At 34.9% G+C, this 17,506-nt stretch overlaps 1 long non-coding RNA gene across 1 annotated transcript; it reads left to right on the plus strand.

Moving 5' to 3' along the window:
• Positions 1-296: 296 nt before the first annotated feature.
• Positions 297-7,001, plus strand: LOC121728876. Its single transcript, XR_006035880.1, has 3 exons — positions 297-306; positions 6,118-6,124; positions 6,816-7,001. It is a non-coding gene; the product is annotated as an uncharacterized LOC121728876 (long non-coding RNA).
• Positions 7,002-17,506: the final 10,505 nt, after the last annotated feature.

Below are 17,506 nucleotides of genomic sequence, written 5' to 3' on the forward strand. Positions count from 1 at the left end.
GGGTGCATTTTAATACAACATTTGAATTCAGTAAACATAACGCAGATTAGTGCAAAGCCCCTCCTGAAATACTCGAAAACAAACCGTACGTTGTCCGAACAGACGTCAAAATAGAATTTCAAGATGTCCGGCGGCGGACACAAGAAACGGTCCTGTCATGTAAATTTAATGTGTTTCGGAACAAATTACTCTCCCCATACAGATAAAGCCTTCATGTTTGTACAGTTTTCGAACATTCTAGACAAGAGTTAGAGTTTATTCAAGGTGTAAGTTTCGTCCGCGCACGTAATAGAGAAGTTTGCTAAAGTTTGGTGTTTATTATTGAGTGGAGCGTCTATCGCGAGTGTGCATTTTGATGCTCCTTCCCCGAAGACTTCCAGTCTTCAGAAGTTTCCGTTTTATTGATATAAACATATTTGCCTTTTATTTTAAACGAGACAATCATAATTATGTATTTATTTATCAGGCTATAAAATCAATTCCTCGGCTTCGCTTTTGTTGGAGAGATAGAATTGATCTAAATAGTTCCTATCTTTGACAAGCCATATTCAAATTATTGTTTTTTTTTTCCTTTGAACTTGTAGCAAAATTTGGTCTTTCAGATACGGTATGAAAGAAATTAAATAAGTTAGGATACAATTTTTATTCGACAACTATAATTTTAACAAACTTCCGTTCGCTTGCTTCTGAAGAGATATAGGTATATAACTTTTTCATGAATGTTCAATAGAATTGCAATCAACATAATATTATATTTTTTATACTTTTTTGTTCAGATTTCCAAAACAAAGCCGAAAATATTCTTAACATCATACAGTTTATATTGTTACATTACTCATCATTCCAATTTATAGTATTGAAATCAAAAGAATTTCTTTGCAAAAACGAGTAATGCAAGTTGAAAAATGGCTTTTGTTTCTTTGGTATTGTAAAACCACTACGTTGGAATTTATTACGTTCGAGGCCGGGACATGGAAAAAACAGCGATAACTTTAGATATTTTCAGCATAGGTACAATTAGGTCACCACTCCAGCCCGTATTGTTGTTATGTACAATGGCCGATGCTGCCTTTGTATCAGCTCTTTATCTATACATTCAAATTCAGCTTGAAAAGAAAATATTACGGTGCGTTCAATTCAACACATGTTTTCAATATTGGCTCCGTGTCACTGAAGACCTGTTTTACTGTATTTTATATTTCAACTTTATTTTTCATGAACTCGATTTCGAGTGTGCTACTTTCGATTTTGAATGACTGTGCCCATTCTATTTAAAATCATCGCAAGCTTTAACTATTGTAACGTTATTTTGCTTATTTAAGTATAATAATTATTCTGATTCTGCTTATTTTATCTAACGATACAGTCTCTGTAATACGAGTAAAGTTATTATTTTTATACTACGTTACGGTTCATAAAAATTCTATTTAGAGAGTTACAATTTGATATTTCATATAATCAGGCTGTATCGAAGCAACACTGATTTTAAATTAAGATGCAGAATCTACGACTATTCATTATTGACTTGGTAAAAATAAATTCGCGCGCTTTGCTTGGCTCATCTTTTCGGGGCACTCTCGTGCCCCCAGAATGCCGTGCCTCCGATGATGAATTTGTACAGTAATAAAAATAATATAATCACACGTTAAACTTCAATAACTATTCGAAATGTTCTGGAAAAGCTGTAACGATATAATTTACACACAAAGCTAACCACATAACACAATTATTAATAAACTATTGTTTCATTAAATGTTTGTTTATTTAATAGCAGCATTCCGATTTGTTATTTAATGAATTCCGCGGACCGAAGCTCAAAATAACCAGCAGTTTCAACGGGGAATAACCGAATAGTTTTTGATAAATTATTAACTGAATATTTCAGCATCGGCATATTTTTGTGAATTTTCGTTGTAAGCGCAATATTTGTAAATTTATTGGCTATCGTTTGTACATATTATGACGACATAGTTTTAGTCCTAAACTTAGGTTTATAGTTTAACATTGAAAATTAAGTCTTATGTCTGAATATTATTATGTGCTGTAATCTCGCACATTACTATCGAAAATACACGCCTTTTTAGGGTTTCGTAGTCAACAAGGAACCCTTATAGTTTCGGTCTGTCCGTCCGTCTGTCTGTCATTTGTGAAATATGAAGTTTCAAAGCGGAAAAAATCGTTAGACTCCAGTGTCCCCCCCTACTACCAGCTAAACGGTTGTTTTTTTAATGTGAAAAAAGTCACTGAGTAGAAAATAATATGCTGAATTTAAAAGGAAAGAAGACTTCATAAGTTATTGAGTAACGCCTCCGTGGTCTAGTGGTATAGAGCGCGGCTCTTGACTTGGAGGTCGTGGGTTCGATTCCCGCGTTGGAAACATGTTATTTCCAAGTTTGGTTAGGACAGTGCCGGCTGATCACCTGATTGTTTGACAAGTAAGATGATCCATGCGTCGGATGGGCATGTAAAAAGTCGGTCCTGCACCTGATCTCTCGCCGGTCGTGTCGGTCTTCCGTCCCACTGGGTTATGAGAGTAAAGGAATAGAGAGTGCTCTTGTGTACTGCGCACACACTTGGGCACTATAAAATTACTCCTGCGTAACTGGCCTGGTTTCAATGAAACTGGCCACCGTCACCGAAACCGGTGTGGGAGCTATTATAAGTTATTGAGTAATAGACGATCAACTAAAAAAATATTCGGTGAATTATAAAGGAACTTTTCGTTAAACTTCCATTGAACGTAACTGAGATGATGTTGTAAGTAGTGTAAAAATGTTATAAATGTACATTCATTGACCATACAAAAATTATCAAAAACTAGCGGTACTACGGAACTCTATATCGCGCGTGGCCCGAGACGCACTTGGCCGGTTTTATTTGAGTTATGTTTGCAGTGGATCCTCAGTGCAGCTTATCTTTCATTTTTAGGTTTTTTTTGGTCTTATTAATTAGCATAGATAGATACTTATATCTGCTTTATTAAAAAGTCGAACTTACGTTAATAAGTTTTTATTCGATGCACGGACGAACTCATTGTCGAAACTCCAAGTGAAAATGTGAAACATTGCCGAAATTTCAAGCATCCAAACTTTTACAATGCCTCAAGTAATGCACTCATGTTGGAAATTTTACGTTCCGTTCGCCAAAAATGTTAAACGAGAACGCAAAATGTTATCCGGAGTCATTCATTATAATTATTATAATTTATTCTGACGTTTTTATTGTGGCATTACGAATATGTGCATACCTTGTGCCTAATCCTCCCCTTCGAAAGTTATTGTATTGTTAACATTTCCATCGCCTTTTAAATTCTGAAACAAAAGTTTTAAACGATGTTTTCAACTTGAATTGAAGTACGTATTATTGAGATCTGCGTGCCGTTTTTTTTCGAAAAAAAAATTATTTCATGTACCTACATAAATAAATAAAAATTAAAAAGTTACGAATAATATTTCGATGTGAATGCAATGTTATATAAGTATTAATTATTATTATCATATTATGTATGTATTAATAATAAATTATTAATAATTGATGCTCTATCTAGATTATATCTAGATTCTAGACAACTAGTACTTTGAATTTAAAAATATCCTATCTTTTTATAATAACCAAAATAATTTTAATACAACCACACGAACACAAAAAGCATATTTGGCTTTGACAAAAATAAATTCCTTTTCATGGGAAATGACAAAGAATAAGGAAACATAAGGAGTGTAAACACAATTTGTCAAGGTGTCTATTATATCGGCTCACCCGGCGTGCAAATGCGGCCTCGTTTTGAATTAAATAAGATAATCTTAGGTGCAACATATTCGACGAAGACAATTTCACGCCCGTCGGCGCGCAGCGTACGCGGCGTAGGCCTCCTGTGTAATCAGGAACGGAGCTAGAGTTTAGGAGCCCTTTTTTATTCGCAGGGGAAACGCTCTATGCGCGCCCTGGGTTAGGGATGTAATTCAGTTCTTATTTTTTATTTATTGCTATGAATAGCCAACAAATGTTACAACATGCACATTAAGGATTATAACATTTATCACGGTTATTGCACGTTTACTTACAGGCTATTACATCATGCTATAAAAGAACGGCTTGATAATAATAATATAAAAAAGACAAAATAGAGTAAATTTTAAATTGAAATTTAAAATAAAATTTAAAATTAAGTAAATTTAAAATTAAAATAGAGTAAATTTAAAATTAAGACAATATCATTAAAAATTTAAACAATATAAATTAAAATCATTAAAAATTGGTAAAATGTCCAGGCAAAATAAAAACCACTTCAATAATACTAACAATTACAAAAATACATTAAATTGATTAGATTACAAAACGTTTAAATTAACAATATAAAATAAATTCATAAAAATTAATTAGAATAGGTGCATTCCTATTAAAATAACATCATAAAAAGTTAAAATTAAATAAGTTCTGAAGTATCCCGGGGGTATGTGGGACTGGCCACCAGCCGACCCACTAAAACCACCTGCGGTTTGCCATCAGCCGTTGAACGGACTCTCCGTTCAATGGCAAAGGTCTGCCTAAAGAAAGACACCCTGAGGTTAGGGACCCTGGGCTACTAATACTTAGGGCTATAACATTTTAACCGACTTAAGTAGGAGGAGGTTTCTTAATTCGACCCTCTATTATATGGCTTTTTATGTTTGTTCGCGGATACCTTCGTCGTTTCTTAACTGATTTTGACAATTCTTTTTTTATTGGAAAGAAGACATTTCAAAGATGGTCTCATAAAAAAGAAGTCTAAGTTCAGTAAACGTAGGTCTTAATTAAATGAATTGAAAGTTTGTGATTGATCGTAGGATTTGCGGAGCTACAAACCATATTAAGATTATGATCTGTTTAAATATAATAAAATTATGGATTCTTTCGCATTAATATCGACTATTTTTGACATAGCTAGGAACCCACAGGGCCCTGGGCTTCAGCCTAAAAAGCCATCACGTGATAGATCCGGCCCTGTGTGTAATTCTTCGAACAAACATGGCGGCTACGCGGCTGAATTTGTAACTTTATTTACATTATTTTTATACATTTTTCCTCACTTTACTTGCAACACATTTATATATTCCCACAATTTTGTTAACTATAGATATTCTATGACATAAAGTGTGCTGAAATATATTTTTGCTTCACAATTATTATTCCGAAATAAACAAAATAAATGAGATTTCAAATAATAAAGACCTAAGAAAGTCTACGTCAAATATTACAGCCACCTTTTTTTTAAATCCATTGGAATACAAAATCAAGGTAAACAAAGCAACAGTCCTTGCCAATATCACGCTAAACTCTTAAACAACAATTACTAGTATTGATAGAGCAGCCACGAAATGCAATATTACAGCTTCATTTAGCCCATTCCCACTCAATTAGATGAGTACACTCCACTCGTTCAGGCATCCTGTATATAAATTAGCCTTGTTAAAAGCGTTGCAGGAATTTAATCCTCATATTTCGTCTGCGTTGGGGTTTGGCATATCTCCTCGATTCCGAAACATATGGACGTAAAACGAAAATGTATGCTTCCTACGGTCATACACATAAGGATCAATTTCAAATATCCAGAAAATTGGCCTTACAACCTTTTGAATATCGAATCATAATGGGGAAACGGTATTTGAAACCCTGCTGGGTATGGATCGATAGTTTAATGAACATATTTTATATTAAGTATCTTGTTCGCATTCCTAATTACTGGCGAAAATCAGGCTTCATTTTTACACCACGTGGTTTTGGCTTTATACTGTATTGTTAAATAGCTAAGAGACAAGAACATCATCATCTTAACTGCTAACTACCTACTATAAGTTTCGACCGTCACAAAGAATATAATAATATTATGTTTCGCTGCAAATGCACTATTTTATTTCCTCTGAAACAACCTTATTATTATACATTATATATTATATTCCTTTTAGAAGTCAAGTAAGCAAGGTAGCGACTTGTGCTAGTACTTGCTTCCGGAACAGCAACTTTTTTCGAAAAGAAAACAATCCTTTACCAGGACTCAATTTTCTATAAAAACAAAATTAATTTAATTTTTAACAAAATTAAGGTTAAGCGGTGTAAACGTGAAGGACCCACAGACAGATATAAAGTCAGACATACACTTTCGGATCTATAAAGATTATATAAAGAAGCCTTCATTTCCAGATATCAAGTGCCTAACTAAAAGTTAAAACTACAAAGTTTCAAGACTTCATCAACAAACTATATTTATGCTGCAGTTGAAAGGCATAAGACTCATCCAATCCAAGACATTTTTACATAAACTAGCAGAGGTTCAGCCTTTGTATTGTCGCTGTAATTTTCTCGAGACGAGCCTGCGACAATCCCGTCTTATCTTTGTTCCTAGACTACACTTTCCCCCTGGGTTCGCACTGTTTTACACGAGTTGTGCGCTCATAATCACCCGTCTACTATCCACATAAAGTTCAATTTGCTTCGTGTCGAGCTCAGGTAATGTTTGTTAAGGCGAAGCATGATTTATGATGCAACTTTTCAACTTCTGTAGTCGCTTTCATTTGACACAACACTATGTACAATGCGAGGTTTGTTTGGTCCTAGCAAACGTAGCTTTTCTTGAGCATTTATTTAAAATTACTGTTGTTTCTTTAGAATTAAAGACAATGGAGATTTTTCTTAATTACTCTTTTTCGAGTTACTCTGAATACGGCATGATAAATACCTGCATTTATTAATTCTGAAGATAAGATACGTCTTATAGGTACGCCTATAGATAAAGAAAGAAAAGCTAAAAAAATCCGGTATCCTACAATTTACATAAGGACCCTGAGCCATGTAAGGCCATGTTCCTTTGAAGGCCAACTATCAAAAAGTCGCAGTTATCGTCATGTAAAGATATTTTCCTTCTACTACACACAGCCATCAAACTTATGGCCACAAACGCGGCGGCGAGTCGATCGCTCCGCTATTGTGGCAGTGAGATCTCACTGTTTGTAGACTTTGGTTGTCGAGGCTACGATTGTACTTTCCGCACCCTGAAAAACTTTAGTTTATCGTATAGAGATATATGTATGGTACTAATAAAAGAAAATATACTTTTGCCTCGATTTACGTTAAAATATTGGTAATGTTCCTAGGAAGGCCGGTGGTTCTCTATAAGGAACATCTAAACATCATTAACATAATATAAACAGTTATTTTTAGTTATAAATGCGTACCGTAACAATTAAAATAATTTTGTTTTTTAAAACATCTTTACTTATTAGGATTATTAAACTTATACACGCATATTGTACATTATGGCCTTATATAAGAAGGCCATTTTAGATTAAAAAAAATGTTGATTGTATTATAAAACGCATTGGCAATTAGTTATAAGGTGTCAATGTGATACTCATTGCTACTATTTTTAAAGAATTTCCATTTATATATTCTTAGTTATAAGATGATGTTCAAGCAATATTCGTTATAGTTTTTTTTAGATGAAATAAATATATTGAGCATTTAACGTGTTGCTTAATTGAAAGAATTTATAATGTCGTTTTAGTAAAAGCAAATAAATAAATAACTGTTACTCTATTTTCAAGTTAAGCGACTGATGTATAACATTGGCCTTGTTTGGAGCTGTGTTCCTTGCAAGGCCATTTGGAAGAGCTTAGCAAAACTTAAGTTTATTGAATGGCTATTGAAACTATGTTAAAAAGAGATTTATAATATGATAACTTATGAAACAGAGCATTACTTGATAATTTGTTTTCTTAATTTATTTAGTAATTAAACGAATAACAAGCATTTTCCCGTTAGATTCGTCCTTATTATAATATTTATTTGATGCAAGAAAACAAACAATAACTGTTTATTAATTACTAGCTTTTATTTAAATATTAGATGACATGGCATTAAGTAGACGTTATTGTTTTTGCCTGTAGTAACTTTAAATTTCTGTAAGAGTGTTTTATTTATTTATTTTAAAACACTTTTTATTTTATTTATTTATTTATACGATTTATGTAATTTACAAAGGCCTAATTTTTAACGCCTTGTGGCATTCCTTTTAGAAATTGATATTTTTGTAATTTTTCTATTTATTATTTTTTAAACTATAGAAATAGGCTGACATAATATTATGTCGCTGTCGTGACATAATATTATGTCACAATTGGTATATTACACTTTATTTGGTATATTCAGCTATTTGCAGCGTCTTAACATGTTTAATGTTTACTTGGAAACCTAACATTTTGGAATAATTAACCACACGTTAGCGAACTGCCGCAGGTCTCCTTAAAGCTCTAATACATTTTAATTACTTACTAGAACATATATTACTTCTATTCACTGCGTCTTTACGTGGTCTTGGAAAATGTAAGTAATAAAGTTACATATAAAGTTCTAATTCAGAAACCATAGTTATGTAATAAAATGTCGATATGTTTTAACACTAGATGAAACTTGAAAATGATAATAATAGCGCACATAATTAATTATTAATTTTAAAAATGTAATCCTATACCGATTTTAGTAGTTTTGTTTGTTGATGTTCACAGTAATAACCTTTATTCTGGTAACTGTTAAATACTCTAATAATCATATCCACAAAGGCTAGTAAAATTCTAAAAACATTTCATTCCCTCACTAATAGCCTAGTAAACGAATGATTCTGCTTGGAAAAGTCGAAAGCAGAAATTTTGACTTTGGTACCTTGTTAAAGGTTTTATGTTTTTTTTTGTAGTTTTATGCTTTATTATTTTATGCTTACCTACATCATACATACGTAAAAGATTCCATTAAAATTAGGTTAAAGCTTCCCTGTATTTGATGTTGTTTTATTTTGTGGCAGCAAAATAAATTGATTATCAGCAGCTCCAACTCGGGATAGGCCAACGTATAGTTGACCATGAGTAAAACATTATTTTCATAGATCGATACCTACTAATTTGAAAGTCTGACCTAATTATACTTCCATCGGCATCGTGGGTATCGCAGACATCGTCGGTATCGCAGACACAATAGATCTTCGATAATATTTAAAAGATCTACAATTACTTAGAACATTTTATGGTTCTATCTTTTATAGTTTAGGCAGCGTATGTGAAAAAAGTAACATTTCTGGTTGATTTTTTACACCTTGCGTCTGAAAATCCCAAATATCTTACGGAACCCTATTTTTTCCAAAATAAAATTTAGCCTATGTTCAGCAGAATTAATGTAGGATTCTAATGGTAAAAGAATCTTTCAAATCGGTCCAGTAGTTTCGGAGCCTATTCAAGACAAACAAACAATCCAATCTTTCCTCTTTATAATAGTAGTGTACATAAACAAGACGAAATAACAAGAACAATACAAATTTAATCGTGACAAACAATAATTACTTAAATTATAATTTTCGACATCTGCTTTTCTCAAAATTTAATGAGAGTCGCGAGGCGAGATAAAATAAATTCGGGACATCCGCCATTAGAGGTAATGGGGCGGTGCATAAGATACGCCTATTGCGAACTCTATGTCTGCGAGTCCCCCTTCACTCTACAGCAGGGGTCACCAAATGGCGGACCGTGGTCCGCATCCGGACCAACCATTGTGTGTGGACCAAGCATTTTCGAAGATGAACTTCGTTAAAAATAAATTTCGGTCTCGACTTACTGATGAACATCTCTATGATTTAATATCAATAGCTTGCACCAGTTTTACTCTAAACATCAGAGAGATAATAACCTTTCGCATGTTGAAATGACATTAGGCACTTTGCTGTGTCTGTGGTACCGGGAGCCGGTATGGTCAACAGACAGCCCTAGACTTTTACTGTTACTGGATTTTTTCCGTATCTAGTACGAATCAAGTCAATTCAAGTTATAAATCTTATTGTAAATTGAATAATCTTTATTCACTTTCAACCATTTCTATATAAATACTCAATTATAGCTAACATAGAACTTTCAACATAAAGTACTGTGATATTAGATAAGTTTCGGTTATAATTAGCTACAAAAATTTACACTTTTCTCATTGATACGTAAATAACTTTGTAATTTCCGTAATTACTTTTGTGTCATAAATATTTTATTATAAAATGTGTGGACCGCGAAAGTCATTTCATGTCTTAAAACGGACCCCGAGCGAAACTAATTGGTGACCCCTGCTCTACAGCATTCGCCAGACAAAACACTGCGACTAAACAGATGGAAAATACTGAGTAATCTAATCAAGCCTGAATTTAACCGATTGCCTTTTTAAATATCTCCGTACGAATCTGTTAAAATCCATACTAATATTATAAATTCAAAGGTGTATCTCGAAGAAAACATGCGATCCTCGCGTGATAAACTTTGATGATTAGTGCATAAATCGCTGAACTGATTTTACTAAAATTTGATTTGCAGATATTTTGTGGGACGGAAAAGGATATAGGATAGCTTTTGTGGTGGAAAATGTTTTTGCGCGATAAACAAATGTTATATAACTCAAAAATTCAGATTCCTAATATATAGCGTATCGTATCTAAGAGCATAATATGATATACTCTATCACAAAATCTTATTATATTATATTTAATTCCTTTATCTATGTTCCGTTATTCCTATTTTACATGGAGAAAAACTTTACGCATCCCCGGCGGATCGGGGATATCGGCCGAGGTATGTGGGACTCTCCGAGGATCTACCCACCTAAAACCCCATGTTGCTTGCTCCACTCCCCGTTTAGGCTTAGTTACGGGCACGATCAAGCCACCGCAACTCTACCAATATTCCGTTATCATATACAGTCAATTTAAATAACCATATCAATATATTTTCGATAGAAACGACAAAGCTACATACTGCGAATTCGGCATTTTACGAATAGCAACTGCAAAATCCATTCACGACCATAACTGAATGTTAAATGAAAAATTAAATGACCACCTTTTCGAACCCAACCTAGCGTTTAAATTAAAAATGCTGAAAATTGACGGGCGCACTGAAAACATATAAATCTGAAAGCTAGCGGAAAATTAAAAAGCTCCGGAGGCGAGGTGGGACAGTTTGTACCCATTACGTCGCTGCACGGTTAGCTCCCGACGTAAATATAGCCTATCTACCTGTAGACGATCCGTGCTAATATTATGAATGACGACCTCTTGTGGCTCAGTCGTTGAGCGCGCGGTCAGCGCTGAAATTACACACTGGTGGGGTTCGAATCCCACCGACGGAACAAAAAGTTTTCAATGTTCCTGGGTCATGGATGCGTATTAAATAGGTAGTTCTTATAATAAAAGTCTTAAATATATGTAAAGTATAAAAGTAGTAAATATTATATTTTCGTTGTTGTAACTTGTGTTACAACAACGGATTCTTCTGCAGGTACTTAGCACGGGACCCAAACTGACGTGGTGAGAAGCGATCATTATTAATGCGAAAGTAAAATTATACATATAATATTATCATGGCTTTTTTTATGAAATAATGGGACAAACGAGCAAACGGGTCACCTGATGGAAAGCAACTTCCGTCGCCCATGGACACTCGCAGCATCAGAAGAGCTGCAGGTGCGTTGCCGGCCTTTTAAGAGGGAATAAGGTAATAGGGGAGGGTATGGAAGGTAAGGGAATAGGGGAAGGTAGGGAAGGGAATAGGGTAGGGGATCGGGCCTCCGGTAAACTCACTCACTCGGCGAAACAAAGCGCAAGCGCTGTTTCACGCCGGCTTTCTGTGAGAGCTTGGTATTTCTCCGGTCGAGCCGGCCCATTCGTGCCGAAACAAGCATGTCGTGCTCTCCCACGTATAAAAATGTTTATCTGACTGTTACCTCTTCACGCCCAAACCACAAATTTTGCTAAAATTTGATATTGAGATAAACGTACTTTGAGTCTTGGGAAAGTCTTCCGCGAAAAACTAATTTTGGCTCAACGAGTTACGGCCGTTACGGGCTTCATTTAGTATTAAACAAACGAAAGCCCTTTGTAAATGTTAAGGTAGTTAACAGAAGCAATAATGTATCCTCCAAGAAAGTTTTAATGGACCATACGAATGTGCTTACAAATTGGTGAATTAAACATTCAAGTTCACTTGTTTTATTACTCATCCAAATTCCAACGAGGTTTTGCTGCGGTCAAAACTATTTGATTTGGGTTCTGTTTGAGTGCAAAAGGTCGAAATTACTTATTATGTCAACTTTAATAAACATACATACAGTGATCCTAATCCCAAAGTGATAATGCGCATAGAAATTTTTGTTAATTTTCGGCAACGGTCGTATTTTCCGAGCGTCGGAAGACGTCGCTGCAAGCGCTGTTTTAAACTTAACTTTAAGAAAAACAGCGCTTTGCAGCGACGCAGAGGCGCCTGACGTTGCTTGGACGTTACCATGGTAACGCCGAGATGGCTTCCCGGTGAGTTAGCGACAGCGGACAGCCACCGGCTATATGATATTTACTTCTACTTCCTTTGAACAAGGTGCAAAATGCAAGTTTCATAGATTCGAGTGTTTTCGTGATAACGACAATTAGCGAAGATTTCCATGCGCGTTATTAATTTGGGAGTACTGTAAAAAAATGTTAATGTTTCGTCTATCATGCTTTCTCTTTCACTAATATATTAAAATCTAATGTTTGATCAACGATAAATTTAACAAGCTTAAGTAAAATTAGCACTGAATTAACTAAAGGTTAACATCGTGTCTATCCTCATGACTCGTAATAAAGGGCTCGTGGTTCATAGCTATACGATGTCTCTTATATGTGAGCATTTTATAGCATTAGGTAAATATAGGTTTGGGTAGGTGCCAAAATAATTTATTTATAACTCAAGGATTTTAAATTATTTTTAAAATCCTTGAGTTAGAAATAAATATATAACATATTTAACGTATCTAAGCGTTGGGTTTTTTGTGCACCGGACATTCCCACCACTGCATCTCCTGTAATTCAGGATCGACAGCGGCAACCGACCTCAAAAGCCCTTTACATCTCATGGACCCGAGGGATATGCTAAAACTGTCTCGGAACCTGCAACAAAATTAATCAAAAATAACGTAGGAGTTTCTACTCCTACCGATATTAATTTTTAACTTTCATTTTTTTTTTCAAATTCACATCTTAATATATATATTTCTTGTGTGCGTGTGTATGTGACTGAACTCCTCCTAAACGACTGGACCAATTTTGATGAAATTTTTTGTGTGTGTTCGTGGAGATTCGAGAATGGTTTAGATTTACAGTTTGGTCTACTGGAAAATGTTTTTTCAATTAATTTCTTATTTATAAGGAGTTGTTGATTTTGGAATGTTTTACATTAGATCCGGCGGACGGCGCTATCATCGCATTCAATATTATTCTATTTCAATTTTAGTTTGTCCTGACAGATGGTGCTACGATTAATTTGAAAAAAATTTTGTTATTCAATTCATGTGCTGATTAAAATATTAAATAAATAACACATAGGCTACAATTTTAACCGACTTTCAAAATGGGGGAGGTGTTATGTTCGTTTTCTTATATTCAACGATTACTCCGCCGTTTGTTAACCGATTTTCAAAATTTTTCTTTTGGTATATAGGGTATCATCCCAATTTGGTATTATATTCAGAAAAGTGGTGATCTGATGAAGGATCCATAAGTAATCGAGGGAACTCCTCAAAACTTATAGGGAAACATATGGTGACTTCGGTTTCGTGAGAAGTATTCTAAGCATATGCTACCAACAAGTAAGATTTTGCACCGAGATATACCTGGTATACCGTGGTTCGGAAGGTGCTGAGAGAATTCCTGATTCTTTATAGATACAAGTTTGGGAGTTTCGGCGTTGTTTTAAGAACAGAAAGCATATGTTACTATGCAAATTACATTCTTCATCATCATCATCATCATCATCACTACCATATTATACCATTTCATAGTCTTTTAGATCGAGACTCGAGTTTGTCAAGCGATAATTAAAAAAAATCTATATCTACCTAATATTATAAACCTGAAGAGTATGTTTGCTTGAACGCGTCAATCTCAGAAACTACAGGTCCGATTTAAAAACTTATCTCAGTGTTAGATAGATCATTTATCGAGTAAGACTCATCATTTATCGAGAAAGTTATATTATATTATTACTCTAAGACTAATACGACAGAAGAAACTCAGGAAAATGTGGGAAAAACGGGGGAAATATTTTTTATGGGAAAATGTACCTACGGATTCTGTAAAATTTCTAATTTACGCGGGTGAAGCCGCGCGGGACATCTAGTTAATTTATAACTTTCTATAAATCAACCCCTGGGCCGCGCTATATGTCAAGCGCCATTGTCAAATAATCAAATCCTATTTCTTCGAGCTAATGAGACTTAATCCACAGTAGAGTAGTTATGTCTATGGTGGTTAATCTGAGGACTTAATATTTGATATAGACATGTATGTAAGTAACATTTTGTAATTCAAGTATACATAAAAAATATGAAAACTATCTTTTGTAAAAGTACAAAATGTGATACATATGACATGAGTCATGTTTTACCAAATTAGTTGGCTTTTGTATCCCCTAAAAAGCTTCTAATAATGACTTACATGGTGATAGAACGACGATTTGCGAACCTATATGGACCTTTCATCACTAACAATTTAAACTAGGAAGTCAATAAGAAAACAATATTCCTTAATAGAAGCCATAGTCGTTTTCCTTAATGATGTGGTAATGCTTTTGCAGTGTTGCTGTGCCGTGGGGAGGCAAACGGCTCATTACAAGTTACAACTCTATTAACATTAAGTACTAGGCCGTGGTTGCCTTTTTTGTCGGAAAACCAGTAGCCAGTGCACTTAAGTAGCAGGAAACCATTTTCGTTTGAGTTGACTCCAGGGCGTAGCACGGAAGTTGCATAAGATGTTGGGGAAATTTTCATATTATATTTATACAGTAAACAAGGTTTTGCGGGCAAAATCTTGTACGGAGGCTAAGAACCAGAAAGCTAATAAGTGACGAATAGGTAATCAGGAAGTTTTCTCTCTATCAAATATAAAGTATAATATGTAGACTGTGGACAAATAATTTAAAGCTACTTACTGCTCGCACAGCGCCTGAAACGGACTCAAACCAACCACTAATTAAAAATTATTATAATCACAATACTATGTCTATGTTGCTTTCTTTTGTCACGCGAGTGATCGACAGGCGAGTAAGACTACGGTTTTGGCTCGTCGGTAAAGCTCGCTCACTGGCTCGTTGTCGCTATGCTATATTTTTTACTCGGCTCGCCATGCAAAACTACGAAAGGAGATGTGTTTGCGACTGTTCTGCTAGTCGATCAACAACGAGACATGAGCCAGGTTTGTCGGTATTCCAAACCACGTGTGGTCTTACTCGTCATACTTACAATAGGAACGTCCGTCAACAGACAACAAAAACATGAATTAGTTTAACACGGAATGAAATATTTGATTATAATGTTAAGCTCAACTTGCTGTCTCGAATAAGCTGTCTTACAACTGTTTCCACGTTTTGAATTGCATGTAGGTACCAGCTTATTTATAGCAATTTTCTCCCGAACAAAGTGTAAAGGCTTCTCTGAGACCACACTGTATTTTCTGTACAAATGTTAAAATGAATTGAGATAACACCACAGTGCGCGCCTCGGGCTAGTTCCTCTAGACGATTTTATTTGAACAAGCCATTACGGAGATTTTTCCATTTTAAAGATATAGTTATCCAATTGTTTCATAAAATTGTAGAATTTTTAATTCATTTTTCTAAAAACATTGTAAGTCTTTAAAAAAATCTGGTCTCACAGTCCTAAATCGCACTATCAAAGTTTTTTTGAGACCAGCCGCGACGTGACATACTAACAACGTCTGAAATAATAACAAGGCGCTCAAGCATAATATTTAATCAACGCATATGGCAAAATAACGTTTCCTGGATCAGCTTGTACCACCTATCATAAGTTAATGTTATAAACGCGAAAGTTTGTGAGTTTGTATGTTTGTAATAGTTCTTAACGTGTAAACATCTGGAGGGATTTTAATAAAATTTATACCCTGGTTTAATACATAGGCTACTTTTTACTGCGGGAAAACATTACAATTTATTTTCCCTAATAAACCGCAGGTAACACCGCGGAGCACAGCTGCTAGTGTTTCAAAAAAACGGTATGTACATTTGGCTGTTCAATCATACTCATATCGAAGTAAATTGTAATCGAAAATGTTTGTTTCTAAATACAAACAGAACTTGTTATTGCCATCCCTTCATAACGGATTCCAGTCGTGCGTCGGCCATTTTAAATTTATGACTACCCTCGGTCCGCCGTATTGCTTCAAATTTAAAAATATTTATTTGTTCCGCCGTTATATCGGCATTCAGGGCTGGTTACAATTTTGTACAGATACATATTGAAACCTTTCTGAAAATCTCCAAAAGATTCCAGGTAACAGAGGTTGTAGAAACAGAGTAATGAATGTTTATAGTATTGTCTTTAAATATAGACTGTAGGCATAATATTAAAAGCATATCTTATTTAAAATTAATTTTCAGCAAATCATCACTTAATTTGGCCACAGAGAAGAAGGCAAGTAGACCTAGAACAGTTTTTTTACGTTAGGGACCCCCCCCCCCCCCCCCCCCTTATCAAAGCTATATTATATACGCCCGTTGATTACGTTACGGTTCCGCTTAGTGAGTTTCATACAAACAATATTGAACGGCTCGAGGCGATACGGTGCCGATCCCTTTCTGAGTTGATGTGTGTGCTGTGACCTATAATCGTACACTTTTTTATTCCGAAACAGAAAGTATCCATGTCCTTTCCCATGACTCAAAATATCCCCATACCTTTCTGCAACATTTTGCTTAACTGTTTGGCCATGAAAAGGTAATAGGCAGACAGACAGACACACTTTCGCATTTATAATATCAGTACGGATTACAAGAAAGGTAAGATAAAGTTTGCGAGCGGTGACAACCCTACGCAAGGCCGCAGTTGGACGATCGAGGACCGCGGGGACTTTCCTTCTCAGGTTTTATGTGTTTCGTCGTGAATATTGGACGTTTGTCGTGATTTTATTGAGGAGCTACCTACTTATTAAGGGGCTACCTGGCAATTTCATCTTAGTTCAACCTCTATAAAGTCTGGTGCAACTTAAAGCACAATACCGAAAAAAATATATGTTGTAGACTGGTCTTTAATCTTCAATTGCTCACGAGTATTTTTTTCCAAACTCAATAGGTTTCCAGAAAAAAAATGTACCGTGGTCATCGATTTTTCTGCAAATATTCTATAAACTTCCTAACCTTAGAGCATTGACAATTTTATATTTACTACATTATCAGTTACACTACAGTTCCTCACAAGGAATTTTTAATCGAACAATAACGTCCATGTGAAAAGTATAATTTTCTTCTATTTCGCCCTATCAAGCGAGCGTCGTAACCGCCACTGTACAAGGCGCGCTGATATGAATGTTATTTTAATGTCCTTTACGTTGATATTCGTACTGACAGACATCGACCTGCTAATTTCAGGGCGGTATCAGCCTTAACTACTACATTTCCCGCAACTC

This window comes from Aricia agestis, chromosome 7 (genome assembly GCF_905147365.1).
Source record: "Aricia agestis chromosome 7, ilAriAges1.1, whole genome shotgun sequence".
Taxonomy (NCBI): domain Eukaryota; kingdom Metazoa; phylum Arthropoda; class Insecta; order Lepidoptera; family Lycaenidae; genus Aricia; species Aricia agestis.